Source organism: Pseudophryne corroboree, chromosome 1, assembly GCF_028390025.1.
Source record: "Pseudophryne corroboree isolate aPseCor3 chromosome 1, aPseCor3.hap2, whole genome shotgun sequence".
In the NCBI taxonomy this organism is placed as follows: Eukaryota; Metazoa; Chordata; class Amphibia; order Anura; family Myobatrachidae; genus Pseudophryne; species Pseudophryne corroboree.
Genome location: NC_086444.1, coordinates 1080724897 through 1080742807, shown reverse-complemented (window position 1 = coordinate 1080742807; position 17911 = coordinate 1080724897). Strand labels below are relative to the sequence as shown.

Genomic DNA, 17911 nt, shown 5'->3' with positions numbered 1-17911 from the left:
TCCATTCTTATTTTATTTTTTCAAAAGAAGAAATATCTAGATGTTAATTAAGTAAATAGGATTGAAAGGTAGAAAATCTACATATACCTGTATAATTAAAACAAAAACACTGCATGGAAACCTGCAGACTGGGTAAGGGGGATACATAACATGCAGCAACACTGGGACAGGATAGATACAGGGGGACACAAATACAGTACTACTACTATTACTAATACATTTACAGAAGTAGCTCAGCCCCAGCATCCTGGGTCACCCTCTATCTGTCCTGTTCTGCATTGGCGTACCATTGTGGCTGCTGAATCAGGGGCTGGGAAGTACATAGCCATTCGTGAGATCAGACATCCTGGCAGCTAAGCTGAATAAATGACATGCTGCTAGACTGACAGTTCTGTACGGAGGAGCTCTTAGTCTTCCAAATGAAGCCTGATCGCAGTCTCAGCTAGTCAGGCTTAGTGTAACTGCTGTATACTGAAAGTCCACAATATAGGTGACAGGTAAGTCTATATAAGTGGGATAAGGAATTAACTAGCCATCATGTTTAGAGAAAATCAGTTGGGGTGGGTAGAGGGTTTCAAATTGTAGGATCTGCCGTGAACTGGGGTAAGAATTGTAGGTGGTTATAAAGTTACAGCCTAGCCCAGAGGTTCTTAAACGCGGCACCCCAGCGGCACCTCAAGGCACACCAACGGGCGAGGTTTTAGGTATATCAATGGCTCAGCAGTCAGCACAGATGGTAACATCAAATTGACTGAGGTACTTATTAAGTCACCTGTAGCCAAGCATGGATACAGTTAAAACCTGGACCGTTGGGGTGCCTTGAGGACCACGTTTGAGAACCTCTGGCCTAGCCCCATACCCTCCACAGATGAATAAATAATATGCATTGAAAAAATCCTGATGCTGTCTGGTGTAATAGAAGTTACTCCTGGTTCCTGGGGACTTCACACGCCGGAGTCCACTTGGGGAGGATAATCTTCTACAAGGTGTGTGGGTTTGTGGTTGCTGCCAGTGATAGCCTGAAGTCTATAGCCAGCCCTCCCCCATCTGTCCTGCAGGAACACGACAGAGACCATCGGAGGACAGTACCAGTGTTGCTGCTCGGTGAGTGCTTAGGAGTGTGTGCACGTGTGTGGGGAGGAGACCACATGAACAACATCAGTTCATTCTATGCAGGGCAGTCCTACAGTGCACAAATTCATCCAGTGAAGACATCAATAGGTAAAAAAAACATCAATGTTTCCCAGCAAGAGGTCACTGCATCGATGGTAAGTTGCTGACCAAAGGATAACATTGATATCCCTTCAATTGTGCTACGCTTCTAAGGGGAGGGGGTGACCACTTGGAGGATGAACTGGGAAGGATACTTGGTGAAAGGATAGAGCAGAACAGTATCTATTTATGAGTAAGCTTTAATAAAAAGTTACATTTTAAGGGGGGGGGGGGAGGGGTGTTTACTGCTGTGGAGACTGGTAGAGAGTTTGACTCAGCAAGGTAGTGACTTCCAGAGCAGGATGACACTTTAAGAGAAAACTTGAACGTGGCAGTCTGAAGAGGAGCAAATGGATCGGGAGCATTGAGGATAGACTGAAGCCGGGGAAGCAAGAGGGGGAACGGGGGGGAAGGGGGGTGAAAGGTTGGATTCTACAGATGTTCCTGGAGCTGGAAGTGGCAATAATGAGAGATGGCCTGATTGTGTGGAGTGAAGAAGATAGCAGAGTCAAGGATGACACAGAGGCAACAGACTTGGAGGACAGCAGAAAGGGTGATGTTATCAGCAGAAAAAGAGAGACGGAAGTGAAGGGACGGAGGATAATGGGTTCAGTCTTTGCCAGTGGCAGATTTTACCTATGGGCTGCAGGACTATAGCCCCCCCCCCCAGGTATAATTCGTCACCCCTCTTAGTGTCAGTGAAGCCAGATGCAGTCCGTGACTTCACTGTGACTGGCAGTGACTTCCTATTGGACTGCCAGACCGGGCTGCAAAAGGCAGAGAGCTTGCTTCCTGCAGGAAGCCACTCTCTTTCGCACAGTCCAATCTGGCTTCTATTGGCTGCAGACGATGCGCAGGAGCCCGGACCCGACGCTGGATGTCATCTCTCCTCTCCTGCACGGGGTAGCGGCACCACCCCTACCACACGTGAGTAGGAGCCACCGCTGGTCTTGTCTACAGTAGGGTAAGTTTTATAAAATACTAGGACAGGAGAATATGGCAGAAAGGCAGTTGGAGGCACAAAGATAAAAGAGGGAGGAAGATTTGAGTGTAATCAGCGTATAAATGGTATTGGAGGCTGAAGGAGTTGATGAGATTGTGCCATTCATCTGAGACTCCAAAGACACATAATAGAATGTACTGTATGACAAATCTGACAAAAAAGGGACCTGGAAATCATACCCCACACTTTAGTGTCTGATGTACAGGATGTGTATCTCTGGCTTAGATGTATAATAAATGTAAAGACTGTGGGGGAGATTTATCAAAGTTTGGAGACAGATAAAGTGGAGAGAGACAAAGGGGTTTATTTACAGTAGTTGTAAAACTGACACTTCTGACTGTGTTTATGCCGGAATTTTAAAAGGTCAATGTTCTTACTAGCAAGACACAGCTGGTAAAAGCATTGCCTTTTTAAAGACTGGGTATAAACACAGTCAGAAGTGTCAGGTTTAACAACCCGGCTAAATAAACCCCAAAGTGCCAACCAATCAGCTCCTGACTTTTTTTTAAAGACAGTCTATAAAAAGAAAGGGGGAGATGTACTAAGCAGTGAAAAGAGTGGACAAGTTGCCCATGGCAACCAATCAGCCTCTCTGTATAATTTTATAGTATGCAATGTTACTTCAATGCTGATTGGTTGCCATATGCAACTTCTCCACTGGCTCACTTCTCCACTCTTTTGACTGCTTAGTACATCTCCTCTTTAGTTAGAAGCTGATTGTTTAGTACTTTATCTCTCTCCATTCTATGATAAATCTCCCTGTGTGGTATATGGGGTCTATTCATGAAGCAGTGAAAACAGTGGAGAAGTGAGCCTGTGGAGAAGTTGCCCATGGCAACCAATCAGCTGCTCTGTATGATTTATAGTATACAAATTCTAAAGGTTACTTCAATGCTGATTGGTTGCCATATGCAACTTCTCCACTGGCTCACTTCTCCACTCTTTTCACCGCTTCATGAATAGACCCCTTAGTTTCTGTGTATGTTTGAAAGTCTGTAATATCATTGGTCTGTATCTGTAAACACTGTGTATGCTCGCCACAATACATATACTCCTGGTGGCCTCTTTCATTCCTGAGGAGTACTCAACCATTTAATATCCTGCCAGATAGCGGGAGTTCATCCCATGTCTCCCTGCATCACAGGAGCTGTGCCTGACCATCACTACACTGTGTTTATGTAACGTCTACTTCTGCTGCATCCCTCTGCCTCTCTATTTACTTCAGTCAACGGCCTCTTGAAACCTCCACACTCCCTCTCAATAACATACTCTCCCTTCTTTCCTTAGTGTTTACTTATAACCACAAATGAATGGCTTCTGTTTATTATTAATACAAATATTGAGATTACTGCACATCTTAGCAGCTAACACTATTACTGTGTATACTGTATATAAGCACACATATCACATCCCTGAAAGCATATCTTATTGTCTGTTTAGAAGTTCTTTTTGTGAATTAACTATATTTGTATGAACACACAACTGGCTCTCCGTGTCAATTTTATATACAATTATTAGCCTTCCTACCTCTATGTCTGTCTGTTTTTACCCAGTTTTGTTCTATTACTGTTGTTCTAATTGTAAAGCACAACGGAATATGCTGCGCTATATAAGAAACTGTTAATAAATAATAATAATATACATACCTGTACAGTGCGTGTTCAATATGTGTTCCATTCTAACATTATTATAAAAAATATATAAAACTTACATATAAAAGTAACACATGGAGGACTAATACAGTGGGTGCACACTGACAATGGCGGTCAGCCACTGGGATCTACTACCACAAGGGGAGGTCGGGGGCCATACTGCTCAGGACTTTTCTACCATTGGGGTTGCTATTTCTACTTGGGAGTGGGAGGTGATTCTCCAGTGGGGGCCTATGGACACAGGGACAGGGGCAAAAAAACCCTCTAGGTACATATTTTTTGGCATAAAATCTGTTTATAGGAAATATACTGTAAACTTGATTTGTCAGATGAGTAGTTAAGAATGTTGCATACCAACTAAATTGCTATCACTATGGGGTCTATTCATGTACAAAATGAAAAATTAGTTGCATACCAACTAAATTGCTATCACTATGGGGTCTATTCATGTACAAAATGAAAAATTAGTTGTTACTTATCACTATACATCAGTTTGATGCGATATATAGCTTTGGTAAATAGCAATTCATGTATATTTACCTTTCCGGCGATGCGATCCAGTATCCAGGCCTCCAGCGGTGCTGTCTTCTCCTGCTGTCCCCTCCTGTGCATGCACTGCCAGCTGAGCTCCGGGAGGCTGCAAGGGGCGGAGCTAGCGCCAGGTGCCGGGCAGAGAGCAGGGAAGCAACAATCTTCCCTGTCGTTTTCGCACCAAAGTTAAGACGACATCATCCTGAGATGGAGAATCTGAACTCCGCGGAGAAGCGGAAAAAGAGACCGCAGCTGAAGACGTCACAGCCGGATCCCTGAATACCAGATTGCATCACCAGAAAGGTGAGTATACATGAACGGCTACTTACCTAAGCTATATATTGCATCAAACTGATGTTATGTATAGTAACAATTCATTTTAGTTTTTTGTACATGAATAGACCCCATGGGAGTATAAGTATATATATGTTGGGAAAGCATGTAAACATACATTACATCCCAACTGTCCCAATTTTAGCGGGACAGTCCCTTTCAGTTATTAGAACGGCATGTAGTCAGGATGCCGGCGGTTGTGATCTCGGCGACAGGATCCCAACTGGCAGAATGCCGGCAGCGCCGCCACAGCTATACCCACTCCTGGGTGTCCATGACACCCAAGGAGTGGGAATAGAACCTGTGGCGAAGCCAGATCACCACCGAGACCACAGCATGGCAAGCGCAGCGGGTCTGCAAGGGGATTCGTTGCGCTTGCCCCACTGCCGGCATTCTGGCGGGCGGGATCCTGGCGTCGGTATTCTGACCTCCGGGATCCCGTACCCAACGTATTAGAACATAGCTTCCCCTGCTAGGAGGTAGAGAAGTAATGCACTGCTGAGCCACCCTGCATACTGGCAATATCTGCTACATGCCACATGAACTTCTGCTAGGATCTGTCCCTGGCTAATTGCCAGATGTTGCGTGTTTGTTGTTATGTAATAAAATACATGAACCAACAATCAGCATATGAAATACAATCTGTCTGATGTACAAAATGTGTAAACGGCTTTCTAGCAATCATGCAACAAAAATAACCTCACCTATACCTAAAGGAAGAATTTCCCCAAGGCATGTATTTAAACCATAAGGTACCAGGCAGTTTGTGTGCATTTCTGGGGATACTGTACGTTCAAGGATTCTAGCATTACTGGATTCAATTATCCTAATCATTCCCTGTTGAAATCAAATGTATTGTCCAAGATGGAAAGAAACCTAACACTGTCTGCCACGTTGTGCATGCTTCCTATAGGAATACTAGTCAGAAGCCTATTTAAAATAGAGATGTATTTCAAGAAAAATATTATATAACAACGTTGTCTACTAAAGTAAGTGCTTGGGGACAGGTTAAATGTAGCAGAGCCTGGCAAAACCATGATGTTAAGATCAAATAATATGATTAAATAAACCATGAAGGGAAAATAAATTGTTCATTGTTTCCCTGACTTGTCCCATCTTTTAAAAGTAATGGGCCCTACACACTGGCAGATAATACTGACAGATATGAACGATCTTGTTCATTAATGAACGAGATACCATTCATATCTTTCAGTGTGGAGGCACCAGCGGTGAACGATGCGCGGCCCCGCACTCGTTCATCGCTGGTGCCCCGTTGCTTGTGCATGCAGGCCAATATGTATGAGATCGTCCATATTTGACTGCACTGCTATGGAGCCTGGTGGCGGGGGGAGTGAAGAAACTTCACTCCCCCCGACCAACCCCCCCTCCGCCGGGTCGGCCGTATCCGCCGTCGGCGGCGGTTCTATCAGTGTGTAGGGCCCATAAGTTTAAAAAAGCACCCCCCCACCCTCCCTAACCATCCACTCTAACAGCCACCATAACCTCACTTAAGCTAGATACACACTATCCAATTAAGCAGGTCAGACAATAGTTTGATTGGGTGGATGCACTAGCGTTAGATAATTTTTAACCAATTAACGCTCATGATCGGGTGAACAATATATCATGTACTGCACACGCTATATTGTTCATGACCTCCTCATCCTATTTCAGAGATCAAAAGAAAGTACACACTGTGTGTGTGGGCTGATCTGATAACACTCCAATCCGACGGAGTGATTATCGGATCAGTGTGTCCTTTCTTTTTATCTCTACAATGGTTCCTGGAGGTTGGGAAGGATACAGCGTGTGCAACACACACTATATCGTCTCCCAATCTGACTTTTACAGGAGAGTTTACCCGTTATCAGCTGGCCGCCTAATAAATAGTGAGCAAGAAATTGCTCAGTGTATATGGGTGCACACCCATTAATAGTCGTTCCATCGGAACGGAGAGTTTATGAAATCGCCTAATGTGTTTACCCAGCTTTAGCCTTGAAACTACTAATTTCCAGTATTGTTTCTGCTTTGCCGATGTTACCGATGTTTAGATTGCCGTCAGGGGCCTCAGGCACCCGAAGCATAATCCGCAATAAGTGGATCCGCGATAATACATGGGATCGGGGACTTATCGCGGGTCCTTTTTCGGCCCATGAAAACAGACCCTAATTGGATACTGCAATAATGACCAATGGTCATTAATTGTGATATCGGTCCCTTTTCACCTGCCGAAAATGGATCAGATCTTATTGGATACCCTCCTAGTCTTTTATTTATTTGCTTTATTACTCGCAGCACGTTAATAAATATCACAGAGTATATCCCAGCTAGGTCTCCAAACAACAATTTAAGTTTCCAATTTCAGACCTTGTGGTGTTAAGATGAGATTTTCCCTTCAGTAAACTGCAAAGTATACCAACCACCCATCAATAGCATGAAGAGCCTTTGGTGATTGCTAGCCTTAAACTGGGCAAAGCAATCTGATAATTTTTTTGAATCCCTTTCTACTGAATTCAAACAAATTGACATGTGTGAGTGACAGATTCTATACAAGAACCAGCAGATGACCGAATTAATCGGAACAGGTAGAAAGTGTTAATGTAAAAGGAGAACACTGAGGGGGTGATTCAGAGCTGATCGTAGATGTGACGATCAGATTCTCTGACATGTAGAGGGACGCCCAGCACAGGGCTAGTCCGCCCCGCATGTCAGGCCCTGCATGGCGGCGATGCTTTTGCACCCGCCAAGTAGCTCCCTGCTTGCGCAGTCTAGCTGCACTGGCAGGCGGCCACCCGCCATATCCTACGCTGCAGTGGCTGCGTGTGATGTCATACAGCCGCTGCGGTCCACCCCCGCAACGGTCTGGACGCGCCTGTGTTGTCCCCAGACTGCACTCCACCAACGGCGTTCTAACACCGTTGGCACGCCTCCTCCCGCCCCGCGACCGCCTCTGCCTGTCAATCATTTTAGCATCTCACTGATGCTTTTAGCATCTCACTGGACCTCACGAAGTGCACTCCCCAGTGGGCTTCAGACCAAGGGCGTAGCTACCATAGGTGCAGGGGATGCGGCTGCTATGGGGCCCGAGTCATCTCTGGGGCCCGAGCCTTCCCCTGCACCCAGCTACTGAGCCCCAATGCTGGCATCTTTTTACATTACAAGAAGTGTGCTGCTGTACGGCAGCCACACCTGCTTACCTGGCCGTCTCTGCCTCCCCCAGGTACTAACTAATGCAGGGACGTCCGACATCCCCGGACCACGGCCACTCCTCCTCCCAGCGTCTGTGAGGAGACAGTGGACGAAGCCGGGCCGGCCAGGAGAGCAGATGTGGCGGCAGTGCAGCAGCACACTGGGCCACAATGGTGAGTGCTGCTGATAGGCCGCTGGGGATCTTTAAGTAGTCGGGGGGTGGGGAGGGGGATTGGGGGAGTATCTTTTAGCAATCTATAGAGGGTGCCTCCGTGTGTGTGTGTGGGGGTGGGTGGCGGGGGTTGGGAGGTGGGTTGTGCATTGAATTATGCTATGGGGCCCCAAATGAGATAGCTACGCCCCTGCTACAGACTGCGATCTGCGGGTCTGAATTAGGCCGTGTATTGTAGTTGTGTTGCTACAGTCTAATGATAACACAAGTGTGACGCTTTGCACAAGCGCTGCAAATCCCCATTACTTGTTAGATCACAACCTGAAGAGCAACCGTTCATTTTTGCTCTTTATTTTAATTTATGATAAATGTAAAAAAAAAAAAATCAGATCGTAATGTATATGTCAGCTGCACATTGATGTGATTGCACAGAAATGCAATCAGTCATTTGGAAACCACAGTTAAAGAATGTGTGAGCTGACAGCTTTAAATAGTGCAGAACGTGTCTGTGATATAGGACAAACTGGTGAAATGAAAGCCCAGTATTTCAGAGCTGTGACATCAATGGCAATGCAGCAATTCTGCAGTGTGCACAGAGAATGTCTGTTACCTAGGAGAGTGTCCGGCACGCCGTCTGCTCCCTGCTGCAGAGAGATAGAAGATCAAGGCCCGAGCAAACAGATGGCTGCTTATCGTTACTTCAGTATAAAATCCTCATTTATATTTAAGGTATCCTAAGTATATCAGTAACATTCATGTCTTTATGCAGATAGGGTGGCACTTGCTGCAATAAATGAGAACAGTGGAAAATGAAGAAACAAAATGAAGTGTCATGAAAACATCATACGACAAAGTTACATACTGCCCAGTATAATTCTCATTAAAAAGAAAATAACAAACAAGAAACTACTAAATGCCCGATTCAGAGTCACCCGTAACGTGGCCACATTGCGCATATGGAAATACATTTACAGCTGTATTGAAAGTTGGCTGTATCTGTACAACCGCACCACCCCTGGTGAAAGCAGGCCTCATGGTCATCAGGCAATCGCACTAGCCCTAACCTTGCTGTTAGAGAACCCACAGAAAGCAGACAGCACCCCCACCCCCACCCCAAATGGAACACTTACGGTATGTGCAAGTGCCCTGTGGATCTCAGGCACAACTGTATATGTATAGGAGAGAGTCGCCCGTGTTTGCTGTAGGCTGCGAACAATGGTGACATCTCTGCGCAGACTCTGAATGAGGCCCTAATAATATAAATATTATGAGAAAATAATATATTATTTTCTTCTGACATCTTTTTTATATCACAAAAAATAAATAAATCCAATATGCATAGTGTAAGCCTCAGCTATGGCGCACACTGCCAGCACACGGTGCCCAGTTGCCATGAGCTCCCCTTTCTAGTACTTCAGAACTATCTGTTTCATTAAATACAACTTTTCAGTTTTTCTTCTAAAATACAGCTTGGTTTTACGATGTGTTACAGTGAGTATAGGTAGGGCCAAAGTGCAAAGGGCACAAAATGTGTTCCTGAAATGTCAGAGTCAGTACCCGGCTCCACTGCCAGCTCAGTTACTTGACCAAGTCACCCTTTGGTGGGTAATGAATCCACAGGTGTTCCTGCACTTTCAAACCATTAAAGTCCATCAAATTTTTACACTGCTGGGTTTATAACCACCATCCCAGTTTTCAGACATAGGAGATATAACAACAGTCACCATGGGCGGGATGTACTAAGCGGAAAATGCGGTAAACTCCCTGTTTACCGCATTTTCCTGATGTACTAACCCCCGGCCGGCAGGACAGCGCCGCGGCGGGGTACGCCAGCTTTAGCTGGCGATAGTCCATAGAAGCCTATGGGCTTCTCTCCGCGGCGCTGTGTGAGGGATCCGATCGGATCCCTCCCAGCATGCCCGGCGGCCGCCCCCGCCACCCCGCGCATGCGCAGACTGACTCCTGGGGCCGAATCCCGGAAGTCAGGCTGCCGCTGCGCATCGCGGAGGACAGCTCTTATCGGAAGAGCTGTCCTCTGCAATGCTGATCGCATATGTTAGTACATATCAGCATCGTGGCGCAGGGCGGCGATGGGCGGCGATGTACATTAGTACATCCAGCACCATGTATTAAGCTTTGGTTTGCCAAAATGCATAGGAGATGGCCACAAAGTAGATGTAACTCACACAGACGAGATAGTGAGAGCAGACTCTGGCCTGATTCAGAGGAGCACCCAGATCATGCATGGCTGTGATTTCTCATGCATTATCACGTGCAAAACTATGCAAATGAGAATTTATGCATTCCGCTTGTACGCTACTGCAACGGACTTCTCAAGCCCTGTCACGCCCACTTTGTATATCTGAGCAATGCTCAAATGCGCTGGTGCATACGATCTCTCCACCATCAGTCGCAACATCGACTCCTCGAGCATCCCCTGCCTTGTAACTTTCTAAGATATGGGTGCTGCGAACAAGATCGCAGTCACATGGTGAAACGTGACCGTGACACCCCCATTACTCCTCTTTTTGCAAAAACTTTAGGTCACCTCCCAGTCTCCAACCTAAACCGCTCATGGATCGCAAACATGGCTACTGCGTCCACCAATGAATCAGCCCCTCTGACTGCTAACTAGCACCTGGCCTGGTTCTCAACATGGGGCCTGAGCCAGTGATTGGTCACCGCACCCTGACACTGCTGCTACTTCTTGCCTGAGGGCATCAGGGGAAACAAAATAAAAACACTTAGTGCAAGCACTTGCGACTCTGTAGAGAGCTTATCACAGTGTGATTTCTACACGCAGGAAGCATTGGACTCATACTAGTAGTTTATGAATAATCTGGTAGTTTCCCTGGAAGAACATTCATTTTGATTATTTCCAGACTCTGTAGCACTGTAATTTTCAGAAGAATGATATATGGAAGATAGTATGCAAAGACTCATACAGTCTGATCAGTTGTTTGTCTTTATTGGGTCATAATATCTACAGGATGAACATATATGAACTGTATGATACACAAAACCATGTCAGTATGGGCAACATGGGATTAATTGACACAACGGATGATATCTCGATGGATGGGATGCCGACGGTCAGAATACAGTCAGCGGCATCCCAATCATCAGAATCCCAACAGCCCCCCAGAAAGTATCCTCACCCTCCCCTGCCCCCTACCCTAACCTGTGGGTGCCTAACCCTGCCCAGTGGTGCCTAACCCTAACCCTCCCTTCGCCGCTGACTAAACCTAACCATCCCCAGTGATGCCTAACCCTACCTTCCCCACTGCCTATACCTAACCCTCCTCGGTGGTGCTTATCCCTAACCTTCCCTTCCCCACTGCCTACACCTAACCCTCCCCAGTGATGCCTAACCCTAACCCTCCCTTCCCCGCTGCCTAAACCTAATCCTCCCCAGTAATGCCTAACTCTCCCTTCGCCGCTGCCTAAACCTAACCCTCCCCAGTGATGCCTAACCCTAACCCTCCCTTCCCCGCTGCCTAAACCTAACCCTCCCCAGTGATGCCTAACCTTCCCTTCCCCGCTGCCTAAACCTAACCCTCCCCAGTGATGCCTAACCTTCCCTTCACCATTGCCTAAACTTAACCCTCCCTGGTGGTGCCTAACCCTAACCTTCCCTTCCCCACTGCCTAAACCTAACCCTCCCCAGTGGTGCCTAACCCTAACCTTCCCTTCCCCACTGCCTAAACCTAACCCTCCCCAGTGGTGCCTAACCCTAACTTCCCCGCTGCCTAAACCTAACCCTCCCTGGTGGTGCCTAACCCTTACTTCCCCGCTGCCTAAACCTAACCCTCCCTGGTGGTGCCTAACCCTAACCTCCTCTTGTAAGTGCCTAACCCTAACCTCCCCTCCATCGGTACCTAACCATCCCCTTCCCATCCCTGAAACCTAACCCCTCTTCTAATGCCTAAACCTAACCTCCCACCCACTGCAGCAGGAAGCGAGTGCGTCCTGCTAAAAGAACGTCCGGCCGCCGGGATCCCGTCCGGCAGCATTTTAATTACATCCCAACACAACACTGAGGTTTTTCTTACGACTTTAACTTCATTTGACTCTAAAAATTTTAAAATGTTAATTAAAGTTCATTTTGTGCTCTCTCTGAAAACAAGAAGAATAAAGTTAGTATTATAACTATAACGTAGCCTCACTCATAGCTCAACTACATGCAGAGTCATGAAACCTATTTAGCTTTGTGACAACAGTAGGTGACATGGTGACCCAGCCAGGAATCATTACATAGTTCTGCAGGCATCCACACAATATCAAGTATTGGCTTCCACCAGGGGGTGAGCGGGGTTGGGGGGTACGACACAGACATTTTCTTGCTCTGCAATACAGTGCAGGGGCTTTCTAATTACCTTATATACAATAAGTGGCTATCCCATACAGAGGATTATAAAACAGGCCAATTGCATATGAAATGTATTAAAGGTCCCTACTACACAGGGAATTCAGCACACACATTGCATCTGCAAGACTGCACATAGGCTATGTAGCTATGAGCTCAGAAAATTAAGCTTTCTGTACACATTAACACGTAGTAATGGAATTCTGACAATGATTGGTTAATGCTTTGAAGGGCAGACATAACAGCCAGCCAGTGCACCATAAGAGTTATATTATAAACATCCAGGGAAAATAAAGGTCAAAAAGGGTTCTGCACAGACTTCTGATCATCTCTAGCAGCCAAACATAACAGCAGTAATAGTGGCACCTTACTATTTATAGGTAATCTTAAAAAAATATGAGTATTTTTAAGAACTGCCAATGTGTTCTTGGTTATTAAAGACAAATGCGCCATTTAGCTTTACATTTCAACATGCTTTTGCCAACATAAAAATCTCAGTACTATAAACACAACAACTGCTGAGGACTCTGGAGTGTCTCCTTTACTACCCGTGTGCATCAGATAAGTGTCACTACGGAAGGTGTAATGCAGGCATGTCCAAACTGTGGCCCTCCAGCTGTTGTGAAACTACATATCCCAGCATGCCCTGACACAGTTTTGCTGTCAGAGAATACGAAAGCTGTGTCAGGGCATGCTGGGATGTGTAGTTTCTCAACAGCTGGAGGGCCGGAGTTTGGAAATGCAGGGTGTAATGGTTAGCATTACTGCCTCACAGCACTGAGGTCATGGGTTCGATACCCACCATGGCACTAACAGTGTGGAGTTTGTATATTCTCCCTGTACTTGCCTGGGTTTCCTCCGGATACTCAAGTTTCCTCCCACAATCCAAAAATATACTGGTAGGTTAATTGGCTACTGACAAAATTAACCCTAGCATGAATGTGTGTGCATGTGGTAGGGAATATAGATTGTAAGCTCCACTGGGGCAGGGACTGATGTGAATGGCCAAATATTCTCTCTGTAAAGCGCTGCGGAATATGTGTGCGCTACATAAATAACTGGTAGTAATAATAATAATTTGTGTCTGAGGACTCCGCAGTGTCTCCTGTACCCCTGTGCGTCATTTGTGTCTGAGGACTCCGCAGTGTCTCCTGTACCCCTGTGCGTCATTTGTGTCTGAGGACTCCGCAGTGTCTCCTGTACCCCTGTGCGTCATTTGTGTCTGAGGACTCCGCAGTGTCTCCTGTACCCCTGTGCGTCATTTGTGTCTGAGGACTCCGCAGTGTCTCCTGTACCCCTGTGCATCAGATAAGCGTCATTTGTGTCTGAGGACGCAGCGTCTGATCATCTGCAAAAATATTGGCTGTCTGAGTAACCCTCGGGTTGTGCAGTATAGCGGTGTATTCACTCTGTATGGGCAAAGAAATCTGTGGCAGAAGACAAAGACCCTGGCCAATGTAGACCTACAAAACGGGGATGAAACATGCCGATATTGTAAATGGGCCCTGTTGCTGCCCCCAAAAGGACATGCTGCGGTTTGATGGCACTGGGAGCAACAACACAGGAACCATTATGCACAGGAGTAGAATGGGTCCGGCGTATGCGCAGTCCTCCCTGACATAGGAGTAGCAAGCAAACCATCGGGTCTGTGTACTACTCTGAATCAGGCCCTATGCCCCCAGTACATGTGTATGCCCCATATACTGTAACCCCCGGTACATATGAATTCCCCATATACTGTGTCCCCTGGTACAGTACATGTGTATGCGCCATATACTGTACCCCCCACCCCCACCCGGTACATATGTATGCCCCATATACTGTGTCTCCTGGTACATGTGTATGCGCCATATACTGTACCCCCCACCCGGTACATATGTATGCCCCATATACTGTGTCCCCTGGTACATGTGTATGCGCCATATACTGTACCCCCCACCCAGTACATATGTATGCCCCATATACTGTGTCTCCTGGTACATGTGTATGCACCATATACTGCCCCCCCCCTCCCCCCCTGATAGAAGTGTATGCCCCACATACTGAAACACCCCTTCCCCCCCCGGTTCTTGTGTATACCCCCATACCCCATATACTGTGTCTCCTGGTACATGTGTATACCCCATATACTGTGTCTACCCCATATACTGTAACCCCCCCTCCCGATACATGTGTACATCCCATACACTGTGCCTCCCCCCCTTCCCCCGGTACATGTGTATGTCCCATATACCATACCCCTGGTACATGTGTATGCCCCATATACTGTATAACCCCCCCTCCTCCCCGGTACAAGTGTATGCCCCATATACTGTACCCCCCACCCCCAGTACATGTGTATGCACCATATATTGTGTCCCCTGTACAAGTGTATGCCTTATACACTGTACCCCTCTAGTACGGGATGCGGTCAAGATCCCGCCGGACGGAATCCCGGCGGTCGGAATACCGACACCGGAATCCTGACCGGCACAATCCTGACATATTCTCCCTCTGTGGGTGACCACTCCACCCATAGAGGGAGAATAAATGAGTGTGCCCGCATCGTGGCGAGCGTAGCGAGCCGCAAGGGGCTGCGTTGTGCTCGCCCCCCTGTCGGTATTGTGCCGGTCGGGATCCCGGTGTCGGTATCCCAACCGCCAGGATCCCATCCGGCGGGATCTCGTACTGATCCCTCTGGTACATGTGCATGCCCCATACACTGTACCCCCCCCCTTCCTGGTACATGTGTAAGACCCATATACTGTGTCCCCTGGTACATGTGTATGCCCCATATACTGTATAACCCCCCCTCCTCCCCGGTACAAGTGTATGCCCCATATACTGTACCCCCCACCCCCAGTACATGTGTATGCACCATATATTGTGTCCCCTGTACAAGTGTATGCCTTATACACTGTACCCCTCTAGTACGGGATGCGGTCAAGATCCCGCCGGACGGAATCCCGGCGGTCGGAATACCGACACCGGAATCCTGACCGGCACAATCCCGACATATTCTCCCTCTGTGGGTGACCACTCCACCCATAGAGGGAGAATAAATGAGTGTGCCCGCAGCGTGGCGAGCGTAGCGAGCCGCAAGTGGCTGCGTTGTGCTCGCCCCCCTGTCGGTATTGTGCCGGTCGGGATCCCGGTGTCGGTATCCCAACCGCCGGGATCCCATCCGGCGGGATCTCGTACTGATCCCTCTGGTACATGTGCATGCCCCATACACTGTACCCCCCCCCCCCCCCTTCCTGGTACATGTGTAAGACCCATATACTGTGTCCCCTGGTACATGTGTATGCCCCATATACTGTATAACCCCCCCTCCTCCCCGGTACAAGTGTATACCCCATATACTGTACCCCCCACCCCCGGTACATGTGTATGCCCCATATATTGTGTCCCCTGTACAAGTGTATGCCTTATACACTGTACCCCTCTAGTACGGGATACGGTCAAGATCCCGCCGGACGGAATCCCGGCGGTCGGAATACCGACATCGTAATCCTGACCGGCACAATCCCGACCACTCCACCCATAGAGGGAGAATAAATGAGTGTGCCCGCAGCGTGGCGAGCATAGCGAGCCCGCAAGGGGCTGCGTTGTGCTCGCCCCCCTGTCGGTATTGTGCTGGTCGGGATCCCGGTGTCGGTATCCCAACCGCCGGGATCCCATCCGGCGGGATCTCGTACTGATCCCTCTGGTACATGTGCATGCCCCATACACTGTACCTCCCCCCCCCCCCCCCCTTCCTGGTACATGTGTAAGACGCATATACTGTGTCCCCCGGTACATGTGTATGCCCCATATACTGTGTCCCCTGGTACCTTCCTCCCAGCCAGTCTCTGAAGGCCTCTCACCCACATCCTGTATAGTATGAGCATGCAGTGGCTGGCAGGATAAGGTAAGAGAATCTTACATCTCCAATGGTACTGATAACCTGTTACATTGCTTCAGCTTTTTCTAATCATTTCCCTTTCACTGCCTTTAGCAAACTAACTAAAGAAATAATCGGCAATGTGGCGGTACTGTAGATGACAGGGAGCTAATAGATTACCCTCTTATAATGAATAAGCATCAAATACATGGATATATCAAATAAAACATCATTGACATCTAAATATCATATATATAAACCCATACAACCATATTTGATCCCCACCCTGCCTTTTCATTAGGATTGATCTAATGCCATTATGACATCACCTATCCATAGATGTCACCTATCAAGGACATTCTAGCAATAGGTTTCTATAACCAGATTCATTACTCTGATTTGTTTCATGTGCAATCTATATCAAAGAGCTGTAATATTACAAAGCCTGCAGCACAAGGGTTTACCCAGACGTTCTCATCTCTACATGAAAGCTGCTCAGATCACATGCAGGTCTAGATGTTTAAAAGCACCGAGGATCTTTCTTAGGAATCCATGTACCGCTTTCATGCACCCAGCCCTGGGGCCATACATTCCTACCATGGAGGACTCAGCTACTTCCACACACAGCTACAGCACACAGGCTGGGAAATACTATAGGTACAGGAGAGGATAGAGGATCAGTGATTGCTCACTGTGTGACTCTACCATGCTCCAATGCTCACACCTACTGTACATCATGCCCACCATAGACACTGCAGGTGACCGGTCCCTGCTATGGTACTGGACACATACAATGCCATGCATCATGCCACAAATTACAGTAACAATATGATTATAGATACAGCTCAATACCCTAGTACAGCCCTATACAACCACTGACATACACTAATAACTGCAATAAAAAGAACTAGAGACATATGCACAGAGAAAACAATACAATCAAGTTTCAGATCAACAGAATACATGAATAATAATAATAATAATAATAATAATAATAATATTATAATGATGTCACCAGGGAACACATGACATAATGGTGTGACATCCTAGCAAGGTAACACTATACCAGTAATTCAGTGTACTGTGCTTACCTAGAGCCCCCACTGCAACTGCTGCTGCAATCCACAGCCCCACTGGGACCAGACAATCCAACACCAGAGTGTACTGGCCAGTCCAGGAGTATCCAGCTCCCTTGCCCTGCTGTCACTGCTGGCTGGCTGCTAGTCTGCTCTCACTCTCCCCCACACTACCAGCCCCAGCAGCCGGAAGCTAATTCCAGCTCACAGCTCTCACTCAGGAAACAATTCCCAGCCCTTCCTTCCCTCTTCCCTACTTCTTCTCTGGAATGAATGGAAACTCGCTGCTGTCTGCAAAGGCCGCTAGCACCACCTGCTGCTCACTGGGGAGATACAGTATACAGCTCTCCCTAACTACTGTATTTAGGTGGTCATTCCGAGTTGTTCGCTCGCTAGCAGTTTTTAGCAGCCGTGCAAATGCTATGCCGCCGCCCACTGGGAGTGTATCTTAGCTTAGCAGAAGTGCGAACGAAAGGATCGCAGAGCGGCTACAAAATTATTTTGTGCGGTTTCAG

General features: G+C 47.3%; 1 protein-coding gene across 4 annotated transcripts in view; it reads right to left on the bottom strand.

Moving 5' to 3' along the window:
* The window catches only part of APBB2 (amyloid beta precursor protein binding family B member 2), a 501466-nt gene extending 483821 nt beyond the window's left edge, over positions 1 to 17645 (bottom strand). For 2 of the 4 annotated variants that reach the window (XM_063921021.1, XM_063921024.1), the window contains exon 1: positions 17412 to 17640. The gene's annotated coding sequence lies outside the window, so the exon portion shown is untranslated. Of the gene's footprint in view, positions 1 to 17411 lie in introns of all 4 variants that reach the window. The other 2 variants (XM_063921023.1, XM_063921025.1) reach the window with 2 other exon arrangements.
* Positions 17646 to 17911: the final 266 nt, after the last annotated feature.